This window comes from Condylura cristata, unplaced genomic scaffold (assembly GCF_000260355.1).
Source record: "Condylura cristata isolate star-nosed mole 26May11 unplaced genomic scaffold, ConCri1.0 scaffold00011, whole genome shotgun sequence".
Taxonomy (NCBI): domain Eukaryota; kingdom Metazoa; phylum Chordata; class Mammalia; order Eulipotyphla; family Talpidae; genus Condylura; species Condylura cristata.
Genome location: NW_004567112.1, coordinates 41972691 through 41992666, shown reverse-complemented (window position 1 = coordinate 41992666; position 19976 = coordinate 41972691).

Genomic DNA, 19976 nt, shown 5'->3' with positions numbered 1-19976 from the left:
GATAAGTAGGCCATATTTATAGAGGGAGGATAAGTTCAGCAAATGTTCATTTGAGTAGTATATGAAGGAGTCATTGCAATAATCTCATAATTCCTGGAATTTACAATCCCAGTAATTGCAAATAAATACTTTTATGCATTATTGGTAAGAAAATAGGTGATTGTAGAGGCTAAATAAGGGTATATCTTTATGATATGCAAGTTTTGAATGGTTGCAGTGTTTCTGTGTGAATTAACTTAGAAAAACATCTCAGGGGAACTATTTACATTGCATTATAAATAAGAACTACATTAGCAGATATGGAAGTGGAATGGGATGGAGGGATTCTGGATAGAGTGAATGAACATAAATAAGCAGAGTAATAAAATTGAAGTTAGTGACATTATTTTTTATCAAACAGAATTGTCTATCCCTTCATTGTCTAGCTTTGTGTTTAAGGTTTGTCACTTAACATGTGTGAACTCCTCTAGTTGTTTCCTCATATTGTTTTATGTTAAAAGGGTCACTTCATGTAAAATAGTGCAATGACTGGCACATAACCAGCACTCAATAAACTCTTCTCTTTATTATAGCTAATGTTTTCGTTACATTAAAAATATAAAAATGTAAAAGCCATTGCCAAAGTACAATTTTACAAGGATTTTAAAATGTGTCAAGGTAAATATACAGTTAAAATTTTGCTAGTGTTATGTGCATTTTTGATTTTTTTTCATTACTCAGTTAGATGACATATGTACCCTGTTGAATGATTTCTTTCTCAGTACAAAATTGCCATCATTCCTGCATGTGTTAAAGTTGAAGTTAATTTGTTAGTGATTTTTTTTGTACTAGATAAGGAAACTAATGGAAGAGTCAAAAATATGGTGGTATAAAAAGTAGACTTGGCTGTGTTGTTACTATTACAGAACATATTTTTTTTGTAAATATCAACTCTTAACAGGAATCATATATTATAATACTGTAGACTGCATTAAAGCAATGTTAAGTGTCTGAAAACAAGGGAATAAAGATGGCTAAGAATATTTCATGAGATAGTTGAAATTACTTCAGTTATATTGGTTAATTCTGCACTAGCAAAAAAGATAGTCTCAAATTCACTCTGCATATCAACCATCACAGATTTGAAGGGAAGTAATACATTTCCTTTGGTTTGGGTAAACCAATCAATGAGTTGTTTCTGCAAAGGTATCTCTTTAGAGAAGGAGAGGAAATGGGACAGTATTTACCACAATATAATCTTTTGCAGTATTGGCTTGTTACAATAATTTGGTCTGCTAGCTTGCAAAATTATCTAATAAACTAGTGTTATCTTTGTCCTCTGTCTCCACAAAAACTCTTTACATAATATTCTCTGGAAACTGTCATCAAATGAAAAGACAAAAATCAGTTAGCTCCTAGAGATTTATTTACACATCATTCTCTAAAGCAGTAGCACTTAGAATAAATCACCATTTGACAATTAAAATGATGCTGAATTTATGGTGATTATCTTTCTTTCTATATACTTAAAGAGCATTTGCTATATAGAATTCCTTTTCCACCTCTAGACTAAATATATGAAACAGAAAGAATGCAGTCAATAGTAATGATACCATTTGAGAGCTTTATATCGTCTGTTTTCTTCAATGATGCCATAATTATTTTTATTTATCTTCTTTGGTTAAATTTTTATTTTTCATGCATTTTGAATGCAACTTTCCTGATTTCTCTTTCCATCTGTTCATTATCTGTAGAAAAAAAACAAAGCAGATTTTTGAATATTAAGTTTGTAGCCTGTGACTTCATTTGTTGATTATTTCTAGTTAATTTTACTGTTCTAGCAGTGTGCTATGGTTTTATTTGATTTTTCCTTTGTCCTCTACTGGTTTCCATAGGTACTAAAGTGTTTTCATGTGATGTATCTTCAGGAGTCTTGAGGCACAGGGGGATTCATTTAATATCAAGGACATGCTGGTGTTTGGGGGGAGGGAGCTGATTCACGTTTGTATCTGTTGATATCCCTCCTCTCTGCAGTCCCAGCTCTCACACTGGCATGCTGTCTATTGTCAGGGCACTTCACTAGATAAGGAGCAGTCCTGAGGGCTTGGGGAAAGGGTATACAGTCTAGAGGGCTTTCTCTTTTTTTTCATTACTGGGGTCCTGGCCTGTGTGGAGTACCCCAACCATTCCATATAGGCATTGTTTGGCTCCACCTGTGCACTTCTTCATTGATTCTGCTCTCTCTTCCACAGGGTCACTGGTTGCTTTGGAAGTCCTTTATCTGTGACCCCTGCCCCCAGACAGCAGTCTCCAGGCATTTCTCTCCACGCACTTTTTGTCCAATGAATCTACCCCTGTTACTCCTGTAGTACAGTCTGGAAGGTGGAAGGACTGCTTTGATCCTCGTTCAAACGTTGGACTCTGTACTATCATTCTGGTCAATTGTTAAATTGTCCTTTTGGGAGGGAAGCAAGGGACCACTACTATCATTTATCTTCTTGAAGTTTTTGGTGTTTTAAAAAAGATTTATGTTATTAATTTATGCATACAAGAACTGGGATACAGATGAGAGATGCAGGGGGTGAGAGGATTCACCAAAGACAGAGTGGGGAGCAGAACAGGTGAATTTGCTGAAATACACTGCTAAGGCGAGCAGCATGTGAGACAGAAGAGGTGTGCTGCTCCAGCTGGGTTAGGTCCCTAATGGGGTTAGAATTCATGTTGCAGGACCTCCATAGTGGTGCAACTGGTTAAAGCACAACACTAAAAAGCTAAAGCCACTTCAGCATGGGTTCAAGCCCCACCCCGGAGTTTTAAGACATGGTTTAAAAATTGAGAAACTGGATTTTATTTATTTATTTAAAGATTTTTATTTATTTAGCATATAAGAATTGGGGTACAGGCCAGAAGTGTGGTGATATGGTGGGTGATAGCATTCACCAGAGACAGAGCAGGGAGCAGAATAGGGAGATGTACTGAAATACACTGCTGAGGGGAGCAGAGGGCAAGACAGGAGAGGTCTGCTGTGCTATGTAGGGTTTCAAATTCCCTGGTTTGGTTTCAAATTCATGAGCTGCAGTGGCTGCTTATGGCATCAAAGTGTTATGCTTTAACCTGTTGCAACACCAGGGAAGGCCTTGAGAAACTTGGATTTTAATATCATTTGTACCACAAAGCAGTTCACCCTGTACACATAGTAATTTTTAAACATAGTGTCTAAATCTATGCAGTAGATTTAGGTATAGGTATTAATAGATATTGGGTATAGGTATTTAGATATAGGTATTAATAGCTATTAAACCAATACATGAGAATTCTCTGATTCTCATATATATAAAACACCTAACTCTAAGTCTGCTTGTCTGAGGAGACAACCCTTAAGTCTCTTTATATGTAAGTTTTTATATTTACATGTATCATTTCAAATAATGCTACAAAATTTGTATATACAAATCTTTTGTTATTTACTTGCCTTTTTTTTTTTAAAAGAAATACCAAAGTACATTACTCACATGAACTCTCTTTTCATGGAGGACATGCTTCACAGCAGCACAAGATTTTTCTATTTTTCCCCAGAGGAGTCTAGACATTTTCTCTTTCATTGAACACCAAATCACTGATAATTAGATCTTGTTACAAGATAAGGCCTGCTTGTTAAAAATATCATATGTAGCATTTAATTTGTGCTATTTGGAGTTTTGACTCCATAATGTGAACAATCACAATATGAAATGTTGTCATATTACTGCTATTGTTTTGTTTCACTGCTTGATCAGTGAGATCTCTTCCATGCACAAGGATCAAGTTTTGCATCCAAGAAATAATTCCTAAATCTGGAAAAAGTATAACATAAGTCACATAGAAAATGACTTGAGCAGATTTGAGGTTAAGTGCAAGTGCTTTATAATTTTGAAAGTGTTTCCTATTATGAATAAATACCCCAGCCCATGCCACACATGCACCACACTGGTATCACAGTAATACAGCAGATCTCTGAAATCTTATAATCAAATTCAGTAGGAAAAGACATACAAAAAACAAACAAAACACTGCCATATTTATCTATTGCATAGCCATTCAGATTCCCACCTTCTTGAAGAATGAGCTTTTTCCCCATGGAACACATTTTAAGAGTCCTGGAGCTGAGTTAAATCATGATCACAGCCCTCCCTGATGGCCCAGCGGGTTAAAGCACAGCACTGAGAAGCTAAAACAACTTCCTCATGAGTTCGATTCCCGCCTGACCCGGAGGAGACCACATGGCGTGGCAGACCTCTCCTGGCCCGCCCGCTGCTCCCCTCAGCAGTGTACTTTGTCGATCTGCCTGTTCTGCTCCCCGCTCTGTCTCTGGTGAAGCCTCTCACCGCCCCTGAGCCTCTGGCCTGTACCCTAGTTCTGTATGAACAAATAAATAAAATCTTTAAAAAAAAAAAAAATCATGATCACCCTACCCCTAGTTACTATTTTATACAGAATATTGTGAACACTGAGTTCATGAAAACTATTATATAGTGCATCTTTCAATTTGAGATGATCATCTGTCAACAGTTTTTAAATTATCAAATTCTGTTTTTTTCATACAACAGAAATATTTTAAGTTAATTAATTATACCTTACAGACTCTAAAAACAACAGTAGATAATGTAATAGAGAATATAAATCACATTACTCTGAGTAAGGTTGACAGTGTCTACATTCTCTCAGGTCTCTATACACTTTATTCACATTGAATCAAAATAAAATGATCAAGTTTTCCTATATGATGAGTCAGGAATATGAATATTAAATTCCCACCCAAAGACCTTTTATAAAGTTAAACATTACAATTGTTATATTGGAGTTAATTATGACCCCACATCCATGTATATTTACAACCAGCTGAGAAATCAACTCCATTATTTGTCTTTATATGACGATTTGTATTAGTGATTATTAAAGGTCTACAGTGAGCAAAAACATTATATATGATCTTAGAAAGTGATTTCTAATTCTACCATGTACTCTGCCCATAAGAAATGTCTTGAGTAATTCATGCCACTTGCCGAAAGGCAAGTGTATCTCAGTCCCAGGGAATGAAGCTCTGAATGCATTAGCCCAATTCCATTATGTTAAATCTTGGAAATGTTGCCTTTAACCATTGAAAGAGTTATAATTTATTAAAGCCTTATGATGATACAATTCAGCCACTTGAAATGGAACTCAGCTTGATTAATTAAATGGGGGAAAATATGCCTTTTTTGCAGTTAAATAGAGAAAATGTGTTCTTTAGAATGTGTGAATTGTTCACATGTGTTTGTAGATAGAAAGGGGTAAACAATTGAAGTTTGACAGTGAAGCCATTTCTCAGTATTTTCATGTGATCAGCTGTGCATGAGGGAAATAATATTGTAGAAATATTATCCGAAAATATTATATACAAATGTACCAAGAAATGAGACTTTGAGATCTGTAAGCATAAAAAACAACTAGAAGCCACACTTTGGAAAACTAGTAAGTGCTGTTCTCCCTATGATCTCGATATAGCTAGCTTTATAGGAAATTATTACTAAAAAAAGAAATTCTTCACAAGAAGGTTTCAAAACCCTCCCCTAGTCATGTGGAGTTTGCTGGGGATCAGCCCTGTCTGTTGGCTGTAGGGCCACCATTAAACAAATTAAACTTCTGGAGCTTCAGGAAACTGTGTCTTAAGACACAATTACCCAGTTGCTCTAGAAGTACATAGAAACTTATACAACTAGCTAGTGTCAGTATGTATGTATGTTTCAAAGCAATTAAGTTCAGAAATAATGTAGAGGTTAGAAATGTTTCTGATAATCTAGTCTTTGCTGTCTTCATGGAAGTTTTCTCTCTGTCGCATATTTAGTGATATAATTGGGAGTCGTAGTTTGTGATGTTGAGAAGGAATGATGAAATTGAGAAACTGGGAGAATAAAACAGATGTCTAACTCTGATTATTTCCATCTAATCATCCTGTTTATTTTCTGAGCCATCTACCTGTATCTCTGGCTTATCATACTCCCCTCCTCCCTACCCTCTTCCCAAACCAGACACAAAATAAAAAAAAGTGATGAAAACCACAAGGATATGGTGACCTTCGTGGTTCTATGAGCTATACAAAGACATGAAAAAGAATAACATATGTTGTCACTTCACTGTTATGACCCCACAAAATTATTTTTTCTTCCTTAAACTATAAGAAGTAAAATACAAAGTAGTACAAATTTGATCCAAAAACAAAACAACTCTATTATTTTTTTTATAATCGTTATCCCTCTAGCTTTCTTTCTTTCTTTTTTTTTTTAAAGAAGACTGACTTTCAGTATTTCAAGGGTGTCTGACGTGATTTTTTAAAGGTTTAGGTATGGAAATTAAGATTGTCTATTGCCTTAGCATAAAAATTTGTCCTTATCATTTTTTCTGATTTTATAACAAGCTCAAACATCCTCTTTTGTCAACGAAAGGAAACATATTAAGAATAACAGCCAAATTGGAGGCTGTTCTTCATTCCTTCACAGTGAGAACATACTATTTGTCCCTAGAAGACTCAACCACTTGCCAAAACTAAATTGTCATGTTGCATACTCATTTTCTCCAAACTCATGTGATGACTTTAAAATAATGAAATAAATGAAGCATTTAATTTAAATAATACTTCATCTGTTAATGGTATTTGTGCCAATTTTCAGTAGTTTTTGGTGTTAATGTAATTTTATTTCTGAGCAAATTAAGTAGTGCATCTAATACTGGCAAAATTATTAATTAGAAACTGGATAATCGGCCAAAAATTTAACTTTTCCTTCTTATGTAATGTATTTAAAAAAAAGGATCATAAATTTATATTTCAGGCATAAAATAGATCTGAAAGATAGGGAACTCAATTGTCAGTCTGATGTATAAACCTGTTCTATATTTTCCTTGAAAATTAGTTGCCTAAAACTAATCACTGCATACACTACCTCCCAAATGAGTCTATATTGTCGAAGGGCAAGTACTGTAAATAAAAAAAAAAAATGCAACATCTGCCTATCTGCAAATTTTCTGTAATTCTACCTGGTATTGGAAATATAAGATTCATCTAGACAAAGTCCCTGCCCCCAGAGAAAGTGCAGTCTAAGAGGTTATCAGGTAAACATATAATCCTGCTTTAGTACAGTTTGATAGAGGTGTTCACTGGACATGATAGGAATACAGAGAGAGACAATTAACCAAACCAAAGAGTTAAGTAAAGTCTTTTAAGAAGTGAGGATAGATCTGGATCTTGATGAAGGATGAATGCATTTAACAATCTAGATATTTGAAACAATTAGGTACACAGGAGTTCAAAGGTTAGAAATTAAATCTTTAGAGCTAGATATCAGGAAGTTGTCAGCATACAAATAGCACAAATAGAACTCAAAATCATAAAAAATTACAGAAGTTTTCTATTTCCAGGTAGATAGAGGAGGGACATGTGAAAGAGACAGAGTGGCCTTCCTAAATCTATGTAATGTGGAGACCAAAAAATGGCTATCCAGTGTAGCATCAGTCAGGGCCTCTGAGTGTTAGTGTAAGTTACCCGAAAGCAAATCATCAATGCCATGAGGTCAATTCAAACATAAATGAGAGTGGGGAACAGAACAGGCAAATATACTGAAATACACTGCTGAGGGGAGCAGTGAGAGACAGGAGAGGTCTGTTTTACCATATGTGTCATCTCCCTGGTTGGGGATCTAACTCTTGCTATAGTGGCTGTGAATAGCTTCATAGTGTTGCACTTAACACCTTACGCCCCTAGGGAGACCAGATTTGGGTATTTAAAAGGGAGCTATGTGATAGTGATAGAATGACAGAGTTTCTCTGACAAGATGACTCTTGATAAAGAAGTGCTTTTGACCTTTTGTGGCTCAACATTCTAATTTGCATCTAAAACTTGCAACTTAAAAGTTTTATGATATTCATTGGATAATTAGATAATTTGCCTTTTTAATTAATTTGTATTTTGAGTCTTAAAAACTGTTAGTAGTAACTGGATGCCATACTTTATTCTAGGAAGGGAATTCTTTGTTCGCAGATATTGTTCAAAGAATGAGTAAGATAGAAAACTGATATCCTGAATCCTGAAAGATGACTCCAAGTAAAGCCATTACAAAAAAAAAAAAATGGTGATAAGGAAATAAAAGATATGTACTTGTTTTTGTTTTCTATTGGAAGGAAGGGGGTTACTGAAGAGATTAAAAGGGGTGATGATGAGAAAAGAGAAATGACAGAGTGAAAATGGAAGAATGAGATAGGTTTTGTAGAAAAATAAAGCAAACAATTACTGAGTACATTTGGATAAGTATTTCAGAGAATAAAAATTTCTAATAAACTCATTTCTGTGAAATACATAATATAAATTCCATATATTATTTGATACAGCTGATTAATCTTCAGAACCTAATGAAGGTGAAAATATTGATATTCTGTGTCTGAGTAGACATTGTTTAGAAGGGCAAAAATCCACATGGATAGTTTACTCTGAGGAGAAAAGTAATCTGTGATCAGAAAATACATAATGTAAGGATTGTGTCAGGTATCATTTGTTATGGTACTGGCCTGAGATATAGGTGAAAGGTTAATGCTAACTTGGTTTACCACTAGGTCATAGGTAGGTCATATTATAAAGAATAATACTTGATTCTAGTAGGTTAATTTGAATATAAAATTCTATTATTAGAAAAGAACAAAGAATGACTGAGTTTTGATTAGTTAACTGTACTTTAGATCTGGATAGTTAATGACAAATGTTACTTATTTACATGACTGCAGGCTGCCATAACCTATCTTTATTAAAAAAAAATATTGTTCAAGTGTTACATTTTATAAAATATACTTTTTTGAACAGTGATATCAAATTCAATAGATACCATATTTAAATTTCCAAAGAAAAAAAATGCCCTCCGATAAATGACTTAAAATGTATGATCTTTATAAAAGCAAAACTGTGAAAAAAGAGCAAAAACAGGTAATTGTCAGTCTTATTCTCATATTAGTTAAGAATATATTGGTTATAGTTTAGTGTTACGATGGTCTACCCAACTTCCTAGATAATGCAAGGCTTTGTGGTTTTTATTTTATTACACCACAATCTTTTCTTTTTTCATTGTTATTTTTAAAGGTTTATATTAAATTTTAAAATTTATTTTTAATTGAGGTAACATTTGTCTATATTATATTTTGGAAATGTAGAATCTTTTGCCTTAATACACCTATGACCAAATTACCCATAGTCCACCACCGGAGTCCATTGTGTGCCCTTCCTCTCATTTTTACCCTTTCCCTAGGCCGTCTCCCTCTGGATTCTTCAGTTTTTATCATCAGCTTCAAGGATACATTTTTATGCTTGTCTTTATAAATTATCACTTACATTGTTTGTCTTTTTTTTGTATCATTGCATCCAAATTTCCAAATATCTTAAGCAGAAATAATGATGTGTCTTACTTTTATTGTTTTTATTAATTTATTAATACAATTAATCAGGAAACCTCCTCATTGCTACCAAACTGTTTACAGAACATAGTTAAGAAACAGCAATGATTTCTGAAGATTTCCTGATCAAGTAGTCACTTAAATAAGTAACTTGACTGCAACACAATGTATCTGAAGAGCACTTCCCCCCCCCCTACAATCTCAAGCATTCTCAAGTTATTATTTGCTTTTGGTTAGGAAGCTTCTTCCCTCCTCATTTTGACTCATTAATTGCTATCACTTTTCAGAACCCATGTAATAACATTGTTTCAGATAAGGTACTATGATTCCTCCACACCAAATCAGCTTCCCATAACTATATACTATCATCATGCTTTGTAATTTATGTTCACAGCACTTTTCATAATTAGAGTTAAATAAACAATTTCATGATTAGCAGAAATATTGATAATATTGATTTCTTACTAATTTCTATGTCCCCAGAACCAATTACGATACTATTCCAGATCAGATTTTCAGTAAATACTTGAGTGAAAAAGGAAAGGAATAAGGGCTCTTGTATCATTTTTGTACTATGTAATGATTCAAATATATCCCTCAGCAGAACCACAATCTTTAGTCATCAAGAAACTTTCTTGCTGGTAATTGATGACTGACACTACTTTCACACTTCTACAAATGAATAAACAGTGACAGAAAACCAGTGACAGGTTTTGAAAAATTTTATGTATTTGCCTATAAGGAATGCCTTTGGGGTATCTAATTACTAAGTCCACGGGATACTGCACACTGTTCTTCATGCCCTAGTCATCTTCTGTTGTAGACTTTCTTGGAAGTAGGTGTGGGTATTTCTGGGAAGCATGTGCCTTCCTGGCTGTGACAAAATCTATAGAGTACAGAGAGAACCATTTCTGATTTGGCTTTGCTTCTACATTTAATTTCCCCTGTCTGAACTGCATATATAATGCTTATAGGTACAGTAGTCATTTTGTAACTTGATGGCAAAAATTCATTCAGCCAGATAGTCTAGTTCTGAACTTTATGACACAATATAAGCCACAGATCATCTGCTTCTGAATTTCTTTTTGTACCGTTCAGATAAGTCACACAATTATATATATCGATATTAGAGAGGGTTTTTATTATTTGAAGCAAAAGATAATCCTATATGATAAAGTTATATATATTAACATGGCAGTGCTCTATGAATACCAAAGATATGAGTAAAACAAGATATTGACATAGTTAACATATTGAGATGAGAAATATAAATATGCCTCTGTTTTAATAAAAATAGGAGTATTATTGTCACAATGCCATGAGCATCATAAAAATAAAGTAGATTGAATTAAATCTAGTTATTAAACATCTTTACAATAATTAAAAGAAATAAGAGCTCCCTTAACAAGTTACATGAAAATAAGCAATTGCCAACAGAACAGTTCTTAACTTTACCCATTTTTTTTTGTTGCTGACAACCATCAGACAGCAAGAAAGTTTATATAAAAATCATGAAAATAGAAGGTGTCTGATTTATAGTTGTTTATTTTACTGTTTATCTTTATTACAAGTAGTTTTTTTTATTTTTTCTTTTCCCCTGATAAATGAGATCAAAACAGGGCTGGGACGAGCTCACAGGACTGTGATGATGGCACAGGGTGACTTGGTGGTAGGAAGTCCATGGGGGTTGCAACCAAGATGAAAAAGCAGACATTGTACAAAATGAAGAATGCTGTTTAAAAAAAAAAAAAAAGATAACCCCCAAATTAAAAAAAAATGTAATATAACTTGTTATGGAATAAAAATAAAATGAGAAGTGACCTATAAAAAATAAATCTGAAGGGCTCCCCTCTCTGGTGGCGCAGTGGGTTGAATCATAGCACTAAGAAGCAAAGGCCAGCATGAGTTCGATCCCCGCCCCTGAGGTGATCCACGTCCACATGGTGTGGCAGACCTCTCCTGACCCGGCCACTGCTCCCCTCAACAGTGTACTTCGTCATTTGGCCTGGTCTGCTCCCCACTTTGTCTCTAGTGAATACTCTCACCACTCCTGCAACTCTGGCCTGTACCCCAGTTCTGTATGAATAAATAAATAAATCTTTGGAGTAAAAAGTCATGAAAATCATAGCTTACTCATCCAAAGTGTGTAAGACAATTCCCAGCAATAGCCAGGCAGAATGGGTAGGAATTGGAAAAGTTAACTTTAAAAAAGGCTACATCATAGTGTTATAATGTGCTGTTACTTGAATAATTAATAAAGAATGAAAGCTTATATCAAATATTGCTGCCTGGTGTGAAACTTTTAGGGAAGCTCTATTAATGATTAGGACGTTGCTGCTTTTCAAAAATGTCTTATAATCACTGGGACTGTGAACATTGATTTCTCTAATAGCAAATCATCATATGGCTAGTTCTGCCAAAAGCATAAATTCTCCTACCCTCAAGCAAAATATATAAAGTCTTATTAAAATTTGGTCAAAGAGATTATGACAGGACATAAAAACTGTTCCTTTTTTATAATAACAAATTTTAATTAACACAGTTTTCAATATTTCAACTGAGCTTATCACATCCTCACAGATTCAGGGCCCCTAATGGGTGTTGATTTTTAGAATGAAATGACACTGAAAATAATGAGGGTAGAAAAAAAAATATATGCATTCTCATGTGAGAAAAAAATACACAAGTAATTTCACTTCTTAGGTTCACAAATCCCTGCTCTCTGCTATCAAATTCCCATTATCCTTTCTTTTTGGTTTCTTAAGATAGGTTTTGGATACAATGATCAGCTCTAAAATATGTTAAGTAAGTTTAACAATAATATGTTAAGTGACATCAGTAATTTTTTACTTTATTTGTACTTTTGACATTAAGTAATTTTAGCTTCAAAACTGATGCAAAACTCGTTCAGATAATCTCCAAATCCCATCAACTGACTGACTATTTAACAGTGTGATGAACTAAACAAGGATATCAAATTGAAACAGCACTAAGTTTGTCATTTTGTTTTCAATTTTTGGAGTTTCACCAGTATTCTTTGCTGATCCAGGGTGAAACTAAGGATCTCATATTGTATTTAGTTAAAGGAACTTTAGTTCATACCAGTCTGTGGCAGTTCCTCTGCCTTTATATTTCATAAAATTGATATGTTTGAAGATTATTGTTCAGTTATTTTGTAGAATGTCTCACAGTTTGGGTCTGACTGGTTTTTCCTCATGACTACATCAGATAATGTGCTTTCAGCAGAGAACCACAAAGTGACATTCTGAGTATGACCTTCTCAGTACATGGTCAGGAGAGACACGATATCAATACACATCATTATTGGTGATGCTAACTTTAATCAACCAAATAGCTAGTCCTAGAATCTGATTATGGAATTGTGGCTACAGAGTGGGAAGTATAGGGGAGTTAAAGTGGAGAAGGGACATATGGATTATGCTGAAGGACTGTGCGTACCTTGGTGGTGGTTACAAGATGATGGCTCATGTAAAGGATAATCGCTGCCTCTAAATCACATACAGAGCTGTACACCAGTGTGTACAGAAATAAGTAAATCAATAAAATAAAAACCAATATTGAAACAATAATACAGAAATTTCAATTAGATACACATTTCAGCTGTGAAAATTCAAATAAGACAATCAGAAGATATGGATATTAAATTGTTAATAATTAACAGGTAATTACTGAAATCCAGAAAACATCACTTTCATAATTGCCATGCAATTAATATGAAAATGATGTTTTCTGGATTTTCAACTGTGGCCCTTTGAGAAATCTGGGGACATAAGTCAGTGATGTTTTGCAAGACACAATTCTGTTATAGGTATGTGAAATGACATTGGAACATTCAAATCAAGTTCCCCTGATTTCACTGGTAGTGATGTTATGCTCCTCAGTACTTATTCAAGCACTGAGATGGAGGAGTAGTTCAGTAATTCTATGTGTTGCAGTTAAAATTATAAAAAAATATTGAACTGCACTGAGCACCTGTACTTATTCATTACACACTTGCTAAGAAGGCATTAAAACTATTTCTTTGACCATGAATTTTTTTTAGTCCAAAATAAATTCACCAAGTTGAGAAATATGCTGACTTTCCTGCAATAGTATAATTATAGTGGGTTTTTCACTCAATGATTGTTCACTAAAAGCAATTGTTAAAGCTTTCGTGAAAAGGTATTTTCAAAAAAAGTGACAAGCATTCTATTATGTTTTATTTCAGGAGGGAGAGACAAAGACAGGGGCATTAGAATGTTCTGCTTATTCAAATATTGAATTTTCATCACTGAGTGCCCATTTTTAAAAACTTAAGGGAAAATAAAATATATCGACAACCTCAAACACTTTTCTTCTCTGATAAGTTATGAGTAACACACTGTGTCAGATGCTTCAGTGTTCCCTTAGGGCATCAATTTTTATCACTCTGTAGAGCTAGCTGAGAATGACTTGTGCCTAATAGTGTCTAACAGAAGCTTCTATCTCAACAAAAGGCAAGAGCAAGTGTCCCTTTGAACTTCTTTTAATTACAAAACATATATTATGAATTGCTTCATAGGATGATTATGTGAGAATTAATCAAACTTGCATAGCAATATGATTTATAATCTAATGTGCACTATTGAAATGGCAGGTGATTTTAAAAGCATTATATAGATGACTTTTTAGTGTTGCCTAGTTGTTATGACTCTTTATCATTCATTGATAGATAAAAAAAGCTGAGGCAAATTTGGACAAAGTCATGGCATGGAGCCAATATATCACTATTTTCAAGCATCCTGGAAGCCCCAACTTTAATATAAAGAAACAAGTTTTCTGTGACACACCAAGTAAATGTCAGATGTTATCATCGATAGGCTATGACTGTACTCCCGGGTAGTCCCTGTCATTTGTTTGCTGCTGGGTCTCACGTAGGTTTAATGTCAACATCAAACATCAACTTGGTTTGATGTTACAAATCTTTATGAAGGGAAGCAAAATATTTCAAGTAATATTTTGAGAATTTCAACTACAATCTGCAGTTACACATCTGCGGTTTGTTTTGGCTCAGGTTTGTCTGCCCTCTGTCTTGTTTCTCTTCATTCCATATAAAAACTATCAGAGAAGGAGAGTGTAGAGTGGAACAGAAGGGGAAGAGGGATGTAACTGATTATAGTGAAGCACTATGGAGTTTTTTTTTTTTAAGATGTATTCACAAATGCATACAGAACTGGAGTACAGGCCAGAGTTTCGGGGATTTAGAGGATTCACCAGAGACAGAGTGGGAAGCAGAACAGACAATGGACTGAAATACACTGGTGAGGGGAGCAGCAGGCGGGTCAGGAGAGGTCTGCCACTCCCCTGAGATCAAACTCGTGCTGCAGTGACTGTGATAGCTTCATAGTGCTGTGCATTAACCCACTGTGCCTTCAGGGAAGGCCCTTTTTTGTGTGTGTGTTTTTTCCTGAGAGTTTCATTTATACGTGTTTTGATGGTGGACATGGTGTCGTAACATGGTCTGAACCTATATTTCTAAATCATGTACAGTATTGCAAACTGACACAAACTCAAAAAAATCATAAAAATTAAATAATTTCAATAGAAATTATTTTAAAAGAACATTTGGAATACTTTCACTTAAAATTACATTTTTTTCCTTTTTTTTTAGATTATTTATTTTTGTTAGATTTGGGGTGTAGCCCAGAGATGCAGGGAGTAAGAGAATTCAACCTAGACAGAGTGGGGTGCAGAACAGGTGGATATACAGAATTACACTGCTGAGGGGAGCAGTGGACCCGACAGCAGACATCTGATGGACCATATTTGGGTTAACTCCCTGGTTGAAATGGAACACAGGCCATCACGGTGATAGAACTGAGACTTAACCTCTATGCCACCAGAGAGGTCTCTAACATTACATTTTATTTTACTGAAATTTTAACACAAGACAAGTCCCTTCTGCAGCTTTTCATAATTGTTTCCAACTAATGGCAAGTGTGTAAATTTTTGTGACAGCAAAATCAGAACAATTTTTGTCCTTCAGCCTATTTCTAACAAAGCTCTTTGTAGAATTTTGCAGTTGAGCATGTACTTTACATATGGCAGTTCTTTCTCACTGCAAATGAGTATCAGCTTATTAAAGTATGTGAATTTATAACAGTTGCTATCAGCCTCAACATTTTTGCCACAGAACATTTCTTCCCGAGGGAACTTGACAGAAATTGAAATTGTTAAAAATGTTCAAATTTTTCAGGTTCCCATTGCAGTAATTTTGAGAGTTTATGTTTGAGTGATGAGAAAGGTAAACACAGGTGAGAGCTAGGCAGCATTTACAGCTGACGGCCCCTTGGAGGAGACACACCCTCTCACTTCAGAAAATGTGTTGGGAACTCTTCTGTCTGAGGGATTTGCCTGATTGGATTATTTATATTTATCAATATCAGGTTATACTTATTTTATGCACTGTAACACAATCGTTTATTATTATTATAATGTTGTTATTTAGATTTGGTCATCAGCAGTTCTTTTTCTTGTTTTATCTGCTGCTTTTATGAATCTTCATTTTTTTTTTTTACTTTATGTTTTTAATATGTAGTTAATTCCTGTTGCAATGAAATACTCTCGACTTATTTTATATACTTACTGCCCCATTCTGGAATAAGCCATTTTTCCCAAAAGCTTTGATTACTTCTATGGGGAAATTAGAAACTAGGATATGGATGAATGTATGTTTCTGTAATTAGTGTGCCATTACTTCTATCCACTCTATGGACAAAACTAAGAAAAATAAGTGTATGTCATACTTTGTGAAGATATTATACAATGCAATATTGTATTATACAATATTGGGTCAAAATGAATGTGACTCAAATGTAAAGAAACAGACTTACCAATTTCTACAAGAGAAGATAAGGAAACATGAATTTAGGTTTGGTCCAACAACACGAAAATGTATTATCTATGAAAAAAAAAAGTGATAAGATGAATTTATAGTAAATCGGTTTTTAATTGAAAAATATTTGCTTTAAACCAATGAAAACAAGCCAGAAAACAATTACTATCTCGATTAAAGTGACAGAAGATAAAATTTGAAGTTAAGTTTAAGGATGATAGTTATGACTTCAAGTAGCTTATGTGTTGGACATAAAACTAGATAGAGTTGTGTTGATTTTCACATATCACTACATTGACATCATTAATACATGCCCACACCAAAATGATGCAATTGTCTACCTATGTCTCCATTTTCTATTTTAGAGAATGTTTAATTTATAATGATGCTTTGTATGATCTTTATTCAGCCTTATAGTATGATCTAGTAGAACTGAGAAATATGTCATTTTAACGAATAAATGGAGAGTTAAAGTGGCTGATTTATCTGAGTTCTTGCAGCCAGAATGTGGCAGGAACAAGTTATATTTTCAAAAGCCTGACAACAGATTATTTAAAAAGTGAAGAAAAAGAAATCATTGCTAAAATCTGCTTGGTTAATTCTATCACGTCGAAAAAATTCTAATTCAGAATTTTAAAAGAAATACTAAATTCAAAATTCTTTGAATGAACAGGCACTGGTACACACACATAAGCATTTGACTATTCTCTAAGTTTTTTCTGTGGCTATAGAACCAAGTGAAACATAATTGGGTAGGTTAAATATTACAGAGGCTAAGAGACATAATGACATTGGTTTACATTGTCAAAAATTGGTTCATTTTTTTAAACCTTTTATTCTTCCATGATTCTGAATTATCAGAAATAGGAGATTACTAAGAGATTTAAAATCACATCTCAGCAATGTTTATAAAGTAGGTTGAATCCATATCACATTAGTGATATGGATATCAAGCTTCCAAGTGACTGAATAGTGCAATTTTTGTGTGGAATTGGGGAAGAAGGAAACTCTATAGTCCTAATTCATCATGTCATTTCTTTGGTCCATTTGTAGAAATTTTTACAGTAGCATGTTACTAGGATAGAAAAATACCTTCTATTCTTTGAAATAAATGGCAACATTTGATCATTTGTTTTAGTATTTTTATACTAGTTTAGCATATACATCAGCATATCAATAAAGTACAACTTCTAAACTTATGAAGAAGCCACCTATGATATTTTGGAAATATATCAGAATATGAATTCCAAGGTGGAAGTTCCAGGTCTGGTCACCATTTATCCTAGCAACATGCTCAGCACATAGTTTCTACCAAAAAAAAAAAAAAAAAAAAAAAAAAAGCTTAAATAATTTGACATATCTAAAATCCTGTTGTTTCTCAGGTGGGAGAAGAAACTGATGAATGATCTTAAATATCAGTAAAGTCTATGTTCATTGGAAGACTATGTAGGATCAGGCCCTAGACATTCATATCTTTATAATCATATTAACATAGAATTTAGGATGAAAGAGAAAAAGAGACTATAAGATGCCTACCAAATGATGCAAACATTTTGGGAAATATATAGATATATGTTTTGAAATAATTTATAGATATAAATTAAAGTTTAGAAAGAGGTAAATTATATCTGACTTTTTATTCAAATTATATTAACATATTGCTTTATATATTAATAATAAGTCAGCTTGAAATTTTCTTTTTCCACCTTTTCCTAATGTATCTCCTAGCATCAAGGACTTGGAGATCCTTGTAGCCATAGGAAGAAAAAAAAGGAAAAAAGAATCAATGTCCAGCATTAGACTTTAAAAGCAGGCTACAATGGTCCATTTCAGAGACAAAAATTCTGAAAACCAAAAGCTTATTGGAAAATAATGAATTGATGGTGTAGATGTTGAAAATTAAAGACTAACTCTCAGAATTGCTCTAGTGCAAGAAAATAGTGTTCTGATGAGAATGATGGAGTGGAAGCTTGAGAAGGGACATGCCCAGTTTCTGCCTGAATAAATGGCACTCTGTGCTCACCACCAGGGCCATGCATGATGATCTGTCATCATTGAGAGATTATCAGAAGTCCACTTTGTGAGAGAACTCTATCTGCCATTCTTATCGTCTCAAGAAGCTTCCCATATGAAGCTGTTTTCACTGATCACTTAATTTGAGTAACTTCTCACTATATGCCCATCTGAACTTTCCTGTGTGACAATTTTCTTTAAAGACCTGAGTACTAGACACCTAGAAGACATAATTGTGTTTAAAAAGAAAAAGCAATGTCTCTCACCTCTGCTGGCTCTGCGTTAATCTCAGTTATGTTCATTATTCTGAACAAGCTTTATTTTAGCTTGGACTGAATTAGCCAGAGCTACCCTCATCTCAAGATAGTACAAAGAGGAAACACATCCCTAATATACAGCCATATGATGTGTATCAATTAAAAAGATATGATATACTAGGAATAGCTCTTTCTATCCATTCAAGTTACGGAAATAGAGATCCCAGAGCTCCCATAGTTAGCATATTAACATAATGATGTATATAAGTATTATAATGAACAATACATTAATATATAATTAATAATCTAGCACAGTGTTTGGCATATACTTAGTATCAATCAAAGCTCTGAACATCTTACTACCCAGCAAAGAAATGGAGGTAAAATGAGCTGAAGGAATCAAGATAAACTGAAGTAGCCAATTCAAAAGTCCATCGAGAATGGTAAAGAGGCTAAGAATCAGAAAATGGTTCTTAACACAACCAGTTTAACCATAAGTCCCTTCATTTGAGCCATAGTGTTAATCTGCACTAATCCATATGTTGAACAGAATTAACTGCCTTACATATTAAATGGGGACAGAGATGCAGCAAAGGAATTGTTGGAACCGTGGTTTGTCTTTGGCATTAGCTGCTCTCCCAGAGAACAAGTGGTCATCAAATAAAGGAGATGACATTTTAAGTAGAATTCATCTTAGAAGTGTCAATTCCCTGAGAGGGCATCATAAACAGGTGACACTTGTTTTCCATTACCCTTCAGAAGTCACCCACAACACCATTACATTTCAATTGAGTTGCAGTTATGAATAAATGTCCATTTTATGATCTCTGTAAACATTCCTGGATGAGCAAGGAAAGAAGAATTTAACCGTCTGCTCTTTTCTTTTTATAGCCTTTGACAAAAGCAAAACCCCAACCTGATGGACAATGGCACAAAAGGGCACTAAAATTATATTGTGGGTGTTTGCATCTTAATATTCAGGCTTCATATCAAACAGATGTTTCAGCATCTTCTAAGGGAATTTAGAGCACTGCAGAGCAGGATGGTGTGCAACAACACAGGTAAAGAAAGATCTTATTTCGAGAAGTCAAGGTCACGACATTCTGTGAGGGCAAAGGCCATTTCCAGGGTTATCCATAATTAATGTGTTGGTGAACACTTTGGGAATGTTCTAGAAAGTCAAGAATATTTTAGCTTAACAGAAACTTGATTTATGAGTCAACCTATAATCTAATAGACTATAGCAGGTGACTAGAATCTAGATAATCTAATAATAGGGTAGGCAGCAATAGGATTGCTTCATTTTGCCTAATGACAGATAAGGCAAAATGCAGCAATCATTTTCTTATAACCAAATCCTTATCACTATGGTAGTATAAAAAGGCCAAAAAAAAAAAAAAAAAAAA